The sequence below is a fragment of the Strix aluco genome, chromosome 5 (genome assembly GCF_031877795.1).
Source record: "Strix aluco isolate bStrAlu1 chromosome 5, bStrAlu1.hap1, whole genome shotgun sequence".
NCBI classification, from domain to species: Eukaryota; Metazoa; Chordata; class Aves; order Strigiformes; family Strigidae; genus Strix; species Strix aluco.
In genome coordinates this window covers 813,408-827,043 of record NC_133935.1, presented here as the reverse complement: position 1 = coordinate 827,043, position 13,636 = coordinate 813,408, and the positions used below count along the sequence as shown (strand labels likewise).

General features: G+C 45.2%; 1 protein-coding gene across 3 annotated transcripts in view; it reads right to left on the bottom strand.

The window, feature by feature from the left end:
• MPPED1 (metallophosphoesterase domain containing 1) overlaps positions 1 to 13,332 on the bottom strand; it is a 64,960-nt gene extending 51,628 nt beyond the window's left edge. For all 3 annotated transcript variants that reach the window (XM_074825577.1, XM_074825580.1, XM_074825579.1), the window contains exon 1: positions 13,196 to 13,332. The gene's annotated coding sequence lies outside the window, so the exon portion shown is untranslated. The remainder of the gene's footprint in view (positions 1 to 13,195) is intronic.
• Between the last annotated feature and the right edge of the window lie 304 nt (positions 13,333 to 13,636).

The window sequence follows — 13,636 nt, the reverse complement described above, 5'->3', positions numbered from 1 at the left end:
AATATTTACTTTCATGCAAGCGAGGTCTCTTTTCTTCTAGGGAATACAAGTAATCTGCTTCAGAAGATGTATTTCATGAAAAGCCCTGCTAGGATGCAGCAATTCACTTAATAGGTGCAGCTTGTGGAAAGCAGGACTACAAGTATTTTATGTGACCTTGGTGATGTGCCTTCCTGCCATTCTGAAGGGGCCACGGCCAAGAGTGATGGATGAGGGAGGTCCTCCTAGTCACTCAAATTTTTAAAGCTATTTACAGGTACTTAGGTCCAATTCAGTTCTAGTGGCAGTCAAGCACCTAAGCATCTTTTAAAATCTGGGCTTCAGTCCTTTGCTTAACTACTACAGATGTTAAGTGCTCCAAGAAGTGGTGGTGTATTTTTGTTTTGGGAAATCTTGTTCTTAGGAAACAGAAATGAGAGCTTCAGCTCAGTTTTGTTACTTGCTGAATGGCTGTAAAATGATGACAACTTGCTGTCACTAACAACCCGCAGGAAAACAGTCTGAGAATAAAAGAGCAGATTCCTTCATGCCCTCCCCTAGAATTGAGTGGTAAGAAAACGGTAGAATAACAACAAAGAAAATTTTGGATTTTAAACGCTCTCCGATGCCGCGTTCAGGCTACGGAACAAGCAGGAGCACAAAGGAACGTGCCAGAGCAGGGGGAGGGAAGGGAGGCACGATCCTTGTAAGAATAATCAAGTACAAATTGCTGCATTTAGGAAATAAGAAATTATGACGGCAGATGTGAAGAACACTCCCTGAGGGGCTTCCTGTATTAAATGATGCATTTGTAAAGAAGTTTGAATAGGCAAGGTCAGAGATTTTATAGGGGGCAAACTGTTCTAAGTGCACCTACTTCTGTTCGAAAGAAACTATTAGAACTGGTGACCTCTAGAAATATTCTCCTGTAAGATTAATAATTTATGATTCCACAGCTCTACGTAAGGATTTCAAACCACCTGGAAAACACAGCCTTTGTTTTATAATTCAGGGATTGTGTCCACTTTACACGCAACCAAATTGCAGTTACAAAGGAGTTAAGGCATCGCCTTAGGGCCCTAGAATCTCCCTTTGGCCTTAGTAAATTCTCAGAAGCTCACAGCAGCTGAGAAAACAGCTTCTGTCAGCCTCCTCTTTGGGTCCTGTCTTTCATGACTTCTCTCAAGTTATACATCAAACCTGCTGCAGAAACAGCAGATGTATGCAGGTACCCCATACCCACCCCGAAGCTCTGCTTCCTCTTTCTGGGTAAGTGGAAAATAGCACTTACCAACACAAACTAACTCAAAAGAACAAATCTGTTTGCAAACAGAAACCAACCACAGCCAGCACACCGCTGATATACCCTTTAGTGCTGAAGAGTTCTCTTAAGCAGGGAATCAATCCTTGCACATGGGAGAGTGTGTGAATCACACCATTAGGCCAGCTTGAGAGGATGCTAGTCACAGGCATTCAGCAAGAAGTTCACCATATAAACATGCAGAAAATGAGAAGACAACATATTTCACTTGAGGTAAGAAAAAAAAAAGGGGGGGGGGGGGGGGTAAGATATGCCAAAGTGCTGCTAAGCCTTCTGCCAAATGACAGTCACCCAACATCAACCCTGGACACATAAAAAGCATCCAGGACTGGAAAAGAAAGAGCCAGATCCTGCAATAAAAATAACTAGCAATCATATGAATAGCCCGTGCTAAACGAAAATCAGATATGTAACACACATAATCAGTAAGCATAATTCAATAGCAAGCTTAATTCAAGCTCATTTCAGAAACATACACAGATGTCTTTGAACCTTACCTTTCAGTCTACGGTTTTCTTCGTGCATAAGTGGTTGGCTGACTACTAACATTCTTGGTGTTCGACAGAACAAGCTGTCTCTTTCCAGCTTGACTGATAACCAGACTGACACCCATTACTCCCCTCTTTCTGTTTCCCTTTCCAATAGTCCCCCAAATCGTAACTTTTTCTTTAATATTCTGAAATTTCTTCCTTTCCCAAACCAGAGTATAAAATGCAGCAGGGAAATAATTATCTGCTTCTATAGCATGCAAGTTTTAAAATTATATGCCCAGCATTACCAACACAGCATTAAGACTCAAATCCCCACAGCAACAACATGCTAACCATCCTCTTCCCCCAGACTTATGGAGCTGCGGGATGTCTGCCAGGGAAAAACAGAGAAATGTAAAAAGGACTGCAAGAACATGAATACTAAAATAAATATCACAAACCTGGCTGTTAGAATCACAGACTGAGAAAAAGCTATTAAATCAGTTAAGCCATCTTCTTACTGATGGCAGGAATGTTCTCCATACATTATTTCCCTGCTGCCTTCTCCAGCATGTGTTCACATGTTGACAGAGCTCTGACCCAGAGCCCGCTCGAACAACAGATCCTGCTCCAGCATCTTCAGCAGGCTTTGCATCAGGCCACAGACCACGTGCACTGCAACACCTCTCCTGAGGAATCACGGGACTGGGCAGGTGCTGGAACCCAGACATATATTTAAGTCCTCTGATGACACCCTCAAATAAATCTTCGTATTAAGATTTTTTTTTTTTTTTTTACTTTTGCAGCCTGAAATTTCTGGTATTTTCATCTCACAGCCTTCCTGTATAGCTGGCATAATTATTTCCCTCTTTTACATGAATTTTCCAGCCTTTTTATGCATCCCATTTCTTTCTCCACTTCAAGCCAACGTTTTATTTCAATCTCACTTCTTCACTCACAGATTCTGCTTTATTCTGTGTTCATCCTTCAGTTCACTCTCGTGTCCAGTGTCTCTCACCATATCTCATTCCACCGTCCCCACTGTTCCCTCCATCATCTTCCCTTTGTCTCAAGCCTAAAAACAACACTAAGACTTCTTGAAAATCATTCCAGCCACACACAATATGAATCTGAACTTGAAAACACCATGGCTCAAGCAGATGTCACTGAAATAATAATTAGAAACCAAGATAAAATACTGATGATAATGATAATAAAAAAGAAGTTATAAATTAAGAGAGGAAACTGTGAAGGGAGTTATCTGTTGAGCGATGAACTTCACTACGTTACAAAAAACCTGGAGGTCAAGAAGCACAACATGGCCATAGCATCCACTGGCAAGAGTTGAAGAGGGCCAGCTGCCAGATTCTGCACTAATAACAGTGAGATAACAGAGAGAAAGAAGAGGATACTGGGACTCTCAGCAGTACCAAGATCAATGGCAAAGAAGCAGCTCCAGAAAACATGTTAGTTTTGTTCAGAGAGTCTGACAAGCTGGGATTTGGGGAGGCAATGAAGAAACAAAAAAAAAAGAAAGCGTTTCCATGCAGCTATAAAACATCAAAGCCATATTTTTTCAGGGAAAGCCAGTAAGACAATAGCAGTAAAATACCTTAAAGAAGCACATGAAAGTTTGCTTCTTGTGCAAATCTTGGATACTGTTAACCAAAAACCCTTCCAAGAGCTTCATCAAGGGTTCAGGTCTTCCCCTACTCTGCACTACAGTGTTCTTCATAAACTGTCAGGTCATCCTGCACACAGGGAAGTAGACCCTTGATTTAAACTCCAAAAATGCACTGCAGAGTATTCTGCAGCAATGGCCCCAATTGTCATAGTAACATTCCTATAACCGCTAGCGATTGGCTTCACTATCATAATTACTGGTTTTGTTTAGCCCCCCCCAAGAAAGCTTGGTATAGCCTGACCAGTAATAAATGAACATACTGGAACCAGTAAAGCAATCACTTACGATGAGAGACAGGCTGAAAATGCTAAAGGTTTTTTGCTGTCTAAAATACCAATTCCAATCAATGGAATTAGTCTGCTCTCTTTAGTTCCGCCATTGGGAAATGAATACTGAAATAATCCTAAAAAGGCATTATTCCGAGGGAAAGGATGAGCCAGGCAAATCACTCTGCAGATGAAAGCTTTTCCAAAGGGATACACTCTCCTCTTCCTCCTCTTCATTTTCTGAAACAGAATGCAAGTCCTGGCAAACCCAAACCACCGAGTCTCCCCTTAGCAGGCTGGTTTGGACTCACTCGACAAAGGAGGACTCTGAAGTGGAGGCAGCATAACCAGATGTCATCCAGACACTTGTAGATTTTAAGGGCGATCATGCATATTTCTGCTGATGGGAACATTGGGCTTTCTAAATGAATCGATTTGTTGTAGATAGAAACATTTCCCACTGCATTTAAAGAAGTAAACAAGCAAAACATTGAAGTGAAATACGCCCCTATAAGCCCTTTTCCCAAAGCAAAGGCTTTATGTACCCGCAATTTGTGTCGATGAGAACTCAACAACAGCGTTAAAAACCGAACAGGCTCCTCAAGAGTATCTGAACTACGGTCTCATCACTTGTGGTGCCATTTAAGGTGTTCACCACCCTTACAAACCACCCAGAGCTCCTCGTGGCGAACGGAGTGACCTAGAAATCCCGTTGGGAACAGAACCCCACTCCAGCTAGGGAAGCAGCAGGGCGCTGGAGAGCGCTGGGGTTCCTGAACGCCATCGCGGCTGGGGACAGCCTGCCCCGGCCAGCAGCACCTCCCCGACCCCGGCTGCCTCCCGCTGCGGGGCTGCCCCCACCGCATGGCCACGCAGGCTAAGACATCCCGGGTTTAAGCAGCAAATAAATGTACGAACGAGGGTGGGGCCTGTAACGCAGATTTCCCTCCGCGAAGAAAATGAAACGCGCTCCCCGATCCATTCTGCAACACGGCGAGATGCACCATCCGCTGCTCCACCCGCTCCTCGGGGCGTGACACGGGTGTATCACGGGGCAAGTCTGAGAAGTTCTCTTAAGGTCAAAAATGGGAATAGAACCTTCACAAATGCCTCTTTACCTGGCTTTTACCATGGATTTCACAATCCTCATCTGGTAACTAGAGCACATATGCTCCACTATGGTATTTTCAAAAACTTTTGCTTGTGGGTGTATCTTTAACTGAAAGAGGCATTAAGCACCCTGTTTTTCACTCTCTGCTCTCTTCAACGGCTTCTGCTGAAAGAAGTTACACCAAACCCAGGATTTATTAAGGCGGCTCTTTGGATGGTCTTGTTAAAACATGTCTGAGATGGTTTTCTGTGCCAGTGAATCTGAATTTGCTAACTGTTATCAGTCAAATAATACTCAGTTCTGTGGCCGTATCTTTTCCCAGGAAGTCAGAGCTATTCCCACCCATATCACCAAATCCAGGGGACCTGATTCTGAGTTACTTGTATGCCTCAAAATCCTACTGACTTGAATGAGAAGAAAGGCAAGATCTATCCTCTTCTGTTTAGAATCCCCTATTTCACTTGTCAATGAACACACCAGTGCCTCATCCTCTATATCACCTGTTAACTGCAGATCTACTGACAAATCTGGTTTGCAACATGAAAAAAATTCAGTGACTTAAGTAAGACCTCTTATTTCTCTGTAATTACAACTACCTTAACCTGCATTAGAAAAAAAAAAAAAAAAAAAAACACAAAACCAAAAACCAAACTCCTCCCAAGACATTTCTCACCATGCTAAAACACACATTGTTCTCCTTTGCTGATTACAATCACCTGTCAAATACGGTATGACAAAATTCTTCACTGAAATTAATTTTTTTCTTCAAATTAGTTTTCTCCCATTGGTCTCAAACACAAATATCATACATGTTTCTCTCATTATTTATAAAGAACATTAACATACTTTGCTTTAACAGTCATAAAAAGATTATATAGACACAGCAAGTAGGAAAGGAGATAAATTATTTTCTTTTGGAACTATGCCCTAACAACCACTTCTGTGGGGTTTCCTCCAAAAATACACTGCACCTACTACACGCCAAAGTTCTGACCAGGCATCCAGAAAAAGAGATAGATGAATGAGTTCAGAAAACACAAAAAATGCACATTTACTTATTAAATCTAGTTCTGTATTTATTTAAAGCAGTTACCACTTAGAAACCTTCTTAGCTAGTCTTATTTTGAATGATGATTGTATGATTTTAAATTACTTTTTCTCATTTCCCTACCTAGATTCCCAAAACTACAGTAACTGAATATTCTATTTATGAAGATTTAATTTTATTTTGGCTCATCAGCAGTATCATTTTCTGAATCAAATTCTCATCCATACAAATAACTGTTAATTTACTCAATTTAAAAAATAAACACAACCTAATAACATTGCTTTGTTTTTACCTTAAACTTCCACTTTACAATATATTTTAGATTTAAACACTGCAGTACTCTTAAGATTTACAAATAGATTGGACATTTGTCAAGGCTAAATGCATTACTGCAATACTACATACGATCTTGCCTGAATGTATAAAACATTATCATATTTGGATAAAATATTTAAATGGGTACATTTTTCTTAAGTAAAGCCAAATATTTTCCCTGAAAAATATACTGTTTTGGCTCAATGCTGGCTGTATTTATCCCAAAATACCTGCAGAGGTAGCTAATCTATTTAAGTAATTACCTCTAGGGAAGGAAATTTTAAATAAATATCTAAAAGCCACAAAACTCATTCCTCACTCTAAAAAAATTGCCTTCATCTCTGGCAGTATTTCAAAAGCTACTACATTACTGAAAATCATGAGTATACATTCATAAAAGACAAATTACAAGTCCCAAAATGATAATACTCATTCTAGGGAAAAATAGCTAAAAATACAGGTTACATGGGAAAATTATCAAGAATGGACATTCCAACAGGAATAAATTAGGGTTGTGGGGATTTGATTCTACATCTCAGTCTGCAATTTGGGCATGTCATCTCCCAAAATATTATTTACTGAGAAGACAACTACAGAAGTACTAAAACATTACACATTTAAGAAACAGTTTGGTTTAATTTTTAACCAAAGAATATTCTTTTCCTTCAGCCTTTCGTGACAAGTGGCCTCACACTCATTTCCCAGCCTTCACCTGTACAAGCCCTGCTGGGTTGACCCCCACTTGCCTGCAGCACATACTTTATGCAAACGGATTTCAATGGAAACTGTGTATAAATTTGAGCAGTTTGATCACTCACACGTATCTGAAGGCAGAAGACATCCCATCTGGTTTAGCACGTTTGCTCCGACACCAGAATTCCATGAGAGTATGTCAAAGGCCAATACTGAGTATCGACCTCTTTGAGCAGAGGGTGGGAGCGGTTCTCCTGTCAGCGCTCCCCACCAGCGCTGGTCCCCAGCGGCGGGAGGCTGCGGGTCAGCAGAGAGGAGCTGAGTGCCGGGGTGGCTCAAGGCAGAGGTGTGTGGACGGAGCACCCCTGGATGCCAGCAGCAGAGCCAGCAGCACCCCTGCTCCGAGCTCAGCTCCTACACACCGCTGGGAGGACAGGTCACAGGGTCTTCCCCTTCCGGGCAGCAGCACCTCTGGGCTGTGGATGAATTTCCATTGCCAATATTCTCGTCTGATTTCAGAAAGAAATCTAATACTAACAACTCTTGAGAGGTTGCTGATCTCTATGTCAATACACAAGAATGGAAAATTAAAGTGGCCAATCTATTCCTGTAGTTCAAGATGAATGAAATGCCAAAGTACCAGCACACAAATATATATAAGGTGGAATGTGGAACACAGCTCACATGTAAATATATTTATAGTGATACTACTTCTGAGATCAGTCTATCTTTTTCTATTAAAGCCTGGAGTTAAATTATTAAATTAATCAAACAAATCCTTAACAGCTACAGTTTTTTCTCTTGGACACAAAACTTTGAAGTATATTGGTTTTGTTGTTTCCACTTTTCACTCATTCAGCTGCATCCATCTCCCTGAAATTCTTCATGTCATCCAATTAACGTTCAGGGAGGGAGTCACTGGGTTTGTTCTGTTGATTTTTCCAGGTATCCTCCCCAGGACTGACATAAGGAAAAAGTACTCAACAGCTGTTTAAGGGCTACTCACTCCTCCTACCCATAAAGTCACATCCACAAAGAGCCCCCCTACGTGGTCCACTTGAATCTGAAACAAAGGCAACTAAACCCTTTCCTTCAAAGAAAAAAAGAGAGAGGCAAGACAGTATGGGGGAAGTCCCAGACACACAGTCCTGAGGGGGAGCATTTCGGGTCAAACACCTCTGGATACTCTTCAGACCTAAAATGGATCTTACTGATTAGGCAAGCATCCAGCCCCACCGTGCTTTTCTCACACAGGGATGCTTCAAATCACTGCTCTCCCTGAAGCTGAGGAGGCTGCCCATGAAAGAAGGAAGATTCAGGAGAAAAGCTCCTCTGAGAGTGCACTCAGGGTACCCCGCGGCAGCTGGGCCAGCCCAGGTGGAAGCCGTCACCCTGCAGAACAGCGCCCAGGCTGTGCCAGGGGCAGGAATAGCTGGTCACCGGCGGGACTGGCTGCCTCCGAACTGGGACTCCGAGCTGCAGGCACTGAACATCAGCGCATTCGCTGGCTGGCTGCTTGAAAAACTCTTGAAAATTTTCTTTGGACTGACTACAAATTTTCATGTGACGCAAAAGATGCTAAAACAAAGCCAAACAGTTTAGGGGTGAAAAGTAAAAGGAAATCAAAATGAAAAAATATTTAAGAGGAAAATATCAAAGTAGTGAAATGAACTCACTATACATTTTTTGATTTTCTCTTCCCTTCTCTCTTACCAGATCAACATGGCAAAATGTTGCCAAATCTGAAGTTTCCACCGCAGTGTGTTGAAGCTGACATTTTTTTGTTCAGCTTCCTGTTCAAGGTACTGGATTGCTAACTACTGGCAGTAGCTAAATTCTAATCCATCCTAGCTGCACTAGGCAAGGTACCTTGAGCTTTTACCAAAAGCTACTCATACTGGGGACAAAGTGTTGAGGGCTAAAACTGAGATACACCTCAGAACAGCAATACAGTAAAGATGAGCTCTGAGTAAGAAGTCTTCTGCTTTTCTACCACAGAAACAGAAGAAAGGCTGTCCCGCAAAGTCGAAATAATCCCAGTATTACTATGTGTTAGGTGTCCACAGACCAGGTGAAATCCAGCAGCAAACTATGCTAGACACATCCAGTAACAGAGAGTCTCTGCCCCAAACAGCTTAGTCTCCAGAAACTCAACAAAGGACACGGGAGAAAAATAATACAGCAACACAGAGAAATGATCAGTGCAATGGGAGAACACTACGTTCCTTTCATTTCTTTACAGAGAAGGAAAAAATAAGCAAGATTAGCGTCACAAAAGACAAAAGCAGAGAGAAGATGGGCTCTGATAGTGAGAGGAAGAAAAAGATGTTGAGAAATAAAGTGGCATGCAAGAGGTTTGAGCTATACAGCACGTTAAGCAAAGCGATGCGACTGGGAGAGCTGGCAAAAAGGGAGCTTGAGCAAAACAGCCAATTAGGAAAAGGCAGAGAAAAAACAGTCAAAAATATCAGTAACATCAGTCTCCTTCGTACGCTGCATCTACAGCTGCTCTGCTGCCTTCAGTCTTTGGCTGAATGGCAGGACCCTCACCTGCCATAAGAGAAGCTGGACTGGCAGAGGAACTGAATTTAAAAGGTCGAGAGGACATGCCACATAGAAAATAGCTTTCCAAAAAGTGGTATATGCTAAATACAGTAATCTTGGTTTTAGCAGAAATGTATAAATTAAAAATCTGTAACAAGTAAGGGCAAATACTTGCAATTGCAATGCATTACACCTCTGAATCTGAGTAAAAAAGAAGACGAGTCCTTATTACACTAATATTAGCAGGGCTCTCCGTAGTCACACACAATACAGCATATTTAAATGACATTACGAACCCAATCTTACTCCCATGGTAAATAATGGCATTTTAAATAGTGACTGAATGGAAAACGCTAAGCATTTTCTATTTAGGTTAGCGTAATGAATCCCAAATCAGTTATGACTGCAAGTTACTAGGTACACATCGTGACGGTTATTTGTTAATCCTAACACAATTTCCACTGTCTTATCGAATCACCGCAAAACTGTCACACTTGTTGATGGTTTCAGCAATGAGGTCAAGCAGCGAGCAGTCACAGAGGATGAACTGCTCTCCCCTCCGGAGGTGGTCACTGCAGAAGCAGGTGAATAGCCATTCCCAGAACAGCTCTGCTCCTTCTTGCAACAGATCTCACACCGGGCTGTCACTCTGCAGCCCTGCCCGAGAATTACATCCACGTGCTACTGCATTTGTAATAAGATCAGCCTGAAAAGATGACTCTCCAAGAGGAAGTCAAAGGGTAACAGTCCAGTGACCCTGAAGGCCTCTCTTACATTAATAACCTTGCTTGTATTTTGAAGCATAACATAGAATGTCCAGAATTTAAACAGAAGCCCTTATTTTAGGTTAGAAATGACAATTAGAGACCACCTTGCTCTCAGACACCCTCACACAGACCCAATTTACCTATGGACGATGACCACAGAATCCAAACCGGTGCATGATCCAGAACACCCAAGTTAAAGTCTCCAGCACTACGCTCAGTCTTACCCTGAGAGCTCACGCTGTACACAGTCATATTCTAACGTATCTTAATGCAACAGAACATGGGAAAAGGCTCTTCCTTCCCATTACCTCACACATCCTCTCCGAGTTCTTCAAAACAAGGTTCAGCAAGAATCCAAGGGACTGCATTGACTTATTTTTACTATGTTTGTTAATCACTTGAAAACAGTTTTCATGGACAAAAAATATCAAAATTCTCAATTATAAACACACTTTTTTTATTTACTATTTGATATGGCTTCCATACGTCTGAAAAAAGAAACTGCCTGGATAATTGACTAAGCAGTTACCTGGTTTCAGGGGATTTGAGTCTCCTTCCTTGTAATTCAGTGGCAGAACTCTAGCTGACTTAAAAACCAGGAACCTTTTTACACACCTCTACATGTTCTACCATATAGAAGAGCCCACTCCTTCCGGCGAGGAGCACTGCACCTGAAGCAGCAGATCTGATCATATTTGGTTCCTAAAAAGGACATAATCCAGACATTTTTTTCTAATTCCATATAATAAATTCAATTCAATAAACATGATCACAAACAACACTCCATTCTATGAACCATTAATTCAAGCAGCAGAAACATCAATGTCAGAACTGGTTACGTATGCCAAATCAGAACTCCAGTCCGCTTCGCATTCCTGCTGACAGTCCCCGTAATGAGCACGCAGCATTAAATAAAAACCATGACCTGTTTAAACAAAGATCAGAGCACCAGCTTTAGCTTTGCATTCTCCCGTGTTTGTTGTTTGGTGTCACAAACTAACACCAAAACGAGAATCTTATTCATACCAGCCCGGTAGGTTTTCGTACAGGGCACGAGGGGTTTGTTCTCGTCCACCAAGAAGATTTGTGTATCTTTAAAATGGGCATTTTTCTTCACACGAACATACACAGGTATTCTCAGCGGTTACTCTGCTTTAAATTAGACCGAAGGAAAGCAGGGAGAGAAGAGATAGAGGGAACAATGTACAAGCAAGAAATTTTAAGATTCTCTTGTCTCAGACAGCTTGAGACAATGAAACAAACCAGAAGAGCCAAGCTAGAACTGTTTAAACACACCATTAAAATTTCATGGGTAATAATTAGTATCAATCAATTCATGTATGTATCATACATGGGACAGCCATAACATTTCATCATTTCAAAAAAATCCATGTGTAAAATAGAAATTACCCCCCCATTTGTGTAGTACACTACCAGAAAACTGACAGTGCCTGGCATCATCAAACTGTTCATCACCAACGGGCGCAACGCAGATTCCCGTCAGATAATGACCCTTAACGGGTCTCCTCAAAGGATACACTCCTTTGGTACTCTCATTTCAGACATGCACGTTTAAGATGTACTCTTGTATTTTAAATATCTACTGATATTCTTTTGAAAAACTGAGAGTTCACTTCATCGGGAGCCAATCACAAAGTTTAATCATCTTGCCTAGTTATCAATTTATCCAGAATATCCGAACCCCCTTTCCACTGGTCTACATTACCTGTGAAATTCATTGAGCCTGAACTGAAGTTGAAACGGCTATCAATACCGTACATTATCAACAGATCTCTTAATTATGATACCGTCCATGTATAGATTGTGTAAGCAGAAATCCTCAACTATTGATCCTCCGCCAAACAGAACGGAATGTTTAAATCCGTCTCGTTTCTGCGTGTTTCCCGTCTCTCCCCCCGGAGTGATCCCCAGAGCAGTCTATGCGTTCAGAAATGTGCTCCCCGCTGCCCCTCTGACCGTGCAGAGCAGCAGGCGCCGGTGGGAAGGCACCAGTGTAAAAAGCAATGAAATCCCTTCCTAAACGCCCCTCAGCTTTTTTTCCGCTCCGCTGCCTGGAGCGTGCAGGATAGCAAACAACAGCGCGGTGAATTACATGAAAATCAGCGTGAATCCCCCCCAAAACTTATCGAGCGGTTTCCTCCCGGAACAAAACTTTGGAGGTCACTCAAGCCTCTCCTCCGACAAAGGGAAGTTCTCCCACCTCCACCGCCCCTTCCCCCGGCCGCACCAGGGGAAGCTGCCGGCGAAGGCGCGCTCGGATTCCCCCCGGGGCTTCCCTCCGGGAGCCCCCCGGGGACCCTCCGCTGGCGGCCGGTGCCACCCGACCGCGGGGGGCGGCGAGCGGGGCTCCGTGGCGAGCGGCCGGCGGTGCCGCTGGCCCGGGGGTCGCCGCCTCCAGCCTCCGCGGGAACTCCGCGAACAAAGTAACTTGGCGGCGGGGCCGGGGGCCGCTACCCCGCGGCACGGCCGGGCGGCGCGGGGCCAGCCCTTACCTTCGCACCCCGCTGACGCCCGGCGGCTGCCCGGGGGGGGCGGCGAGGCTCCCGGCGGCTGCCGCTGCTCGGAGGAGCCCTTCCCCCGGCCGCCGCACTCGCCTTGGGGCACGGACAGATACAGAGAGAGATAGATGGGGGGTTTTAAGGAGCGAGGAGAAGCCACGGGGAAGCTTGGTTGGGAGAAGCAAAGCCCTGACGCGCTTGGGGGTGGGTAGGTGAGGGGGGGCGGCTGGGGGGGTTTCAGACCCTCGCACGGCAGCACGGGCAGACCCATCCCCCCCGTCTCCTCGGTCCCCCGCCGGGGAAGGCAGCGCCGAGGCTTGGACCGAGCCCGCACCGGGGAACGGGCCCAGCGCGCCATCCCCCCCCCCCCCCCCGCCCCGAGCCGGCGGGGAGACCCCCCCCCCAGGCACCCCGACCCCCACCCCTGCAGGGGTGTGCCCGGGGGGGGTGGGGGGTGAGGCTCCCCCAAAACACTTACCCTGCCCGCCGGGGCTGCTCGGAAGACGCAGGATTTTGTGCGAGCGATCGTCTCCTTCTCCGGGAGCCCAGCCTCCCCGTCTCCCCTCCCCCGCCTCCCCCACCTCCTTTGGGGGGCCGGGAATCCCCCCCCGCCGGCCCTCCCCTCCCCTCCGCCCCGCCCGGCCGGGGAGCCCCCGCCGGAGCCCTGAGCTGCCGGGGCCGGGGCCCGCGGGGCTCCATGGCCCCCGGCCGGGGCCGGGACGCGCTGCGGCGGAGGCGGGGGTCGGCGGCCCCCCCCGCCCGGGTGGGGGTCGGCGGAGGGGAGGGGGGGCTGCGCCCGCCGGCCCCGGGCGGAGTTGAGGCGGCAGCCGGGGAGCCCGTGGCGGAGGAGGGGGGGGCTGGAACTCGGCGGCGGCCTTTTGTGGGGGGGTCGCGGCCTCCCGTGCCCCGCCGCCCGCCT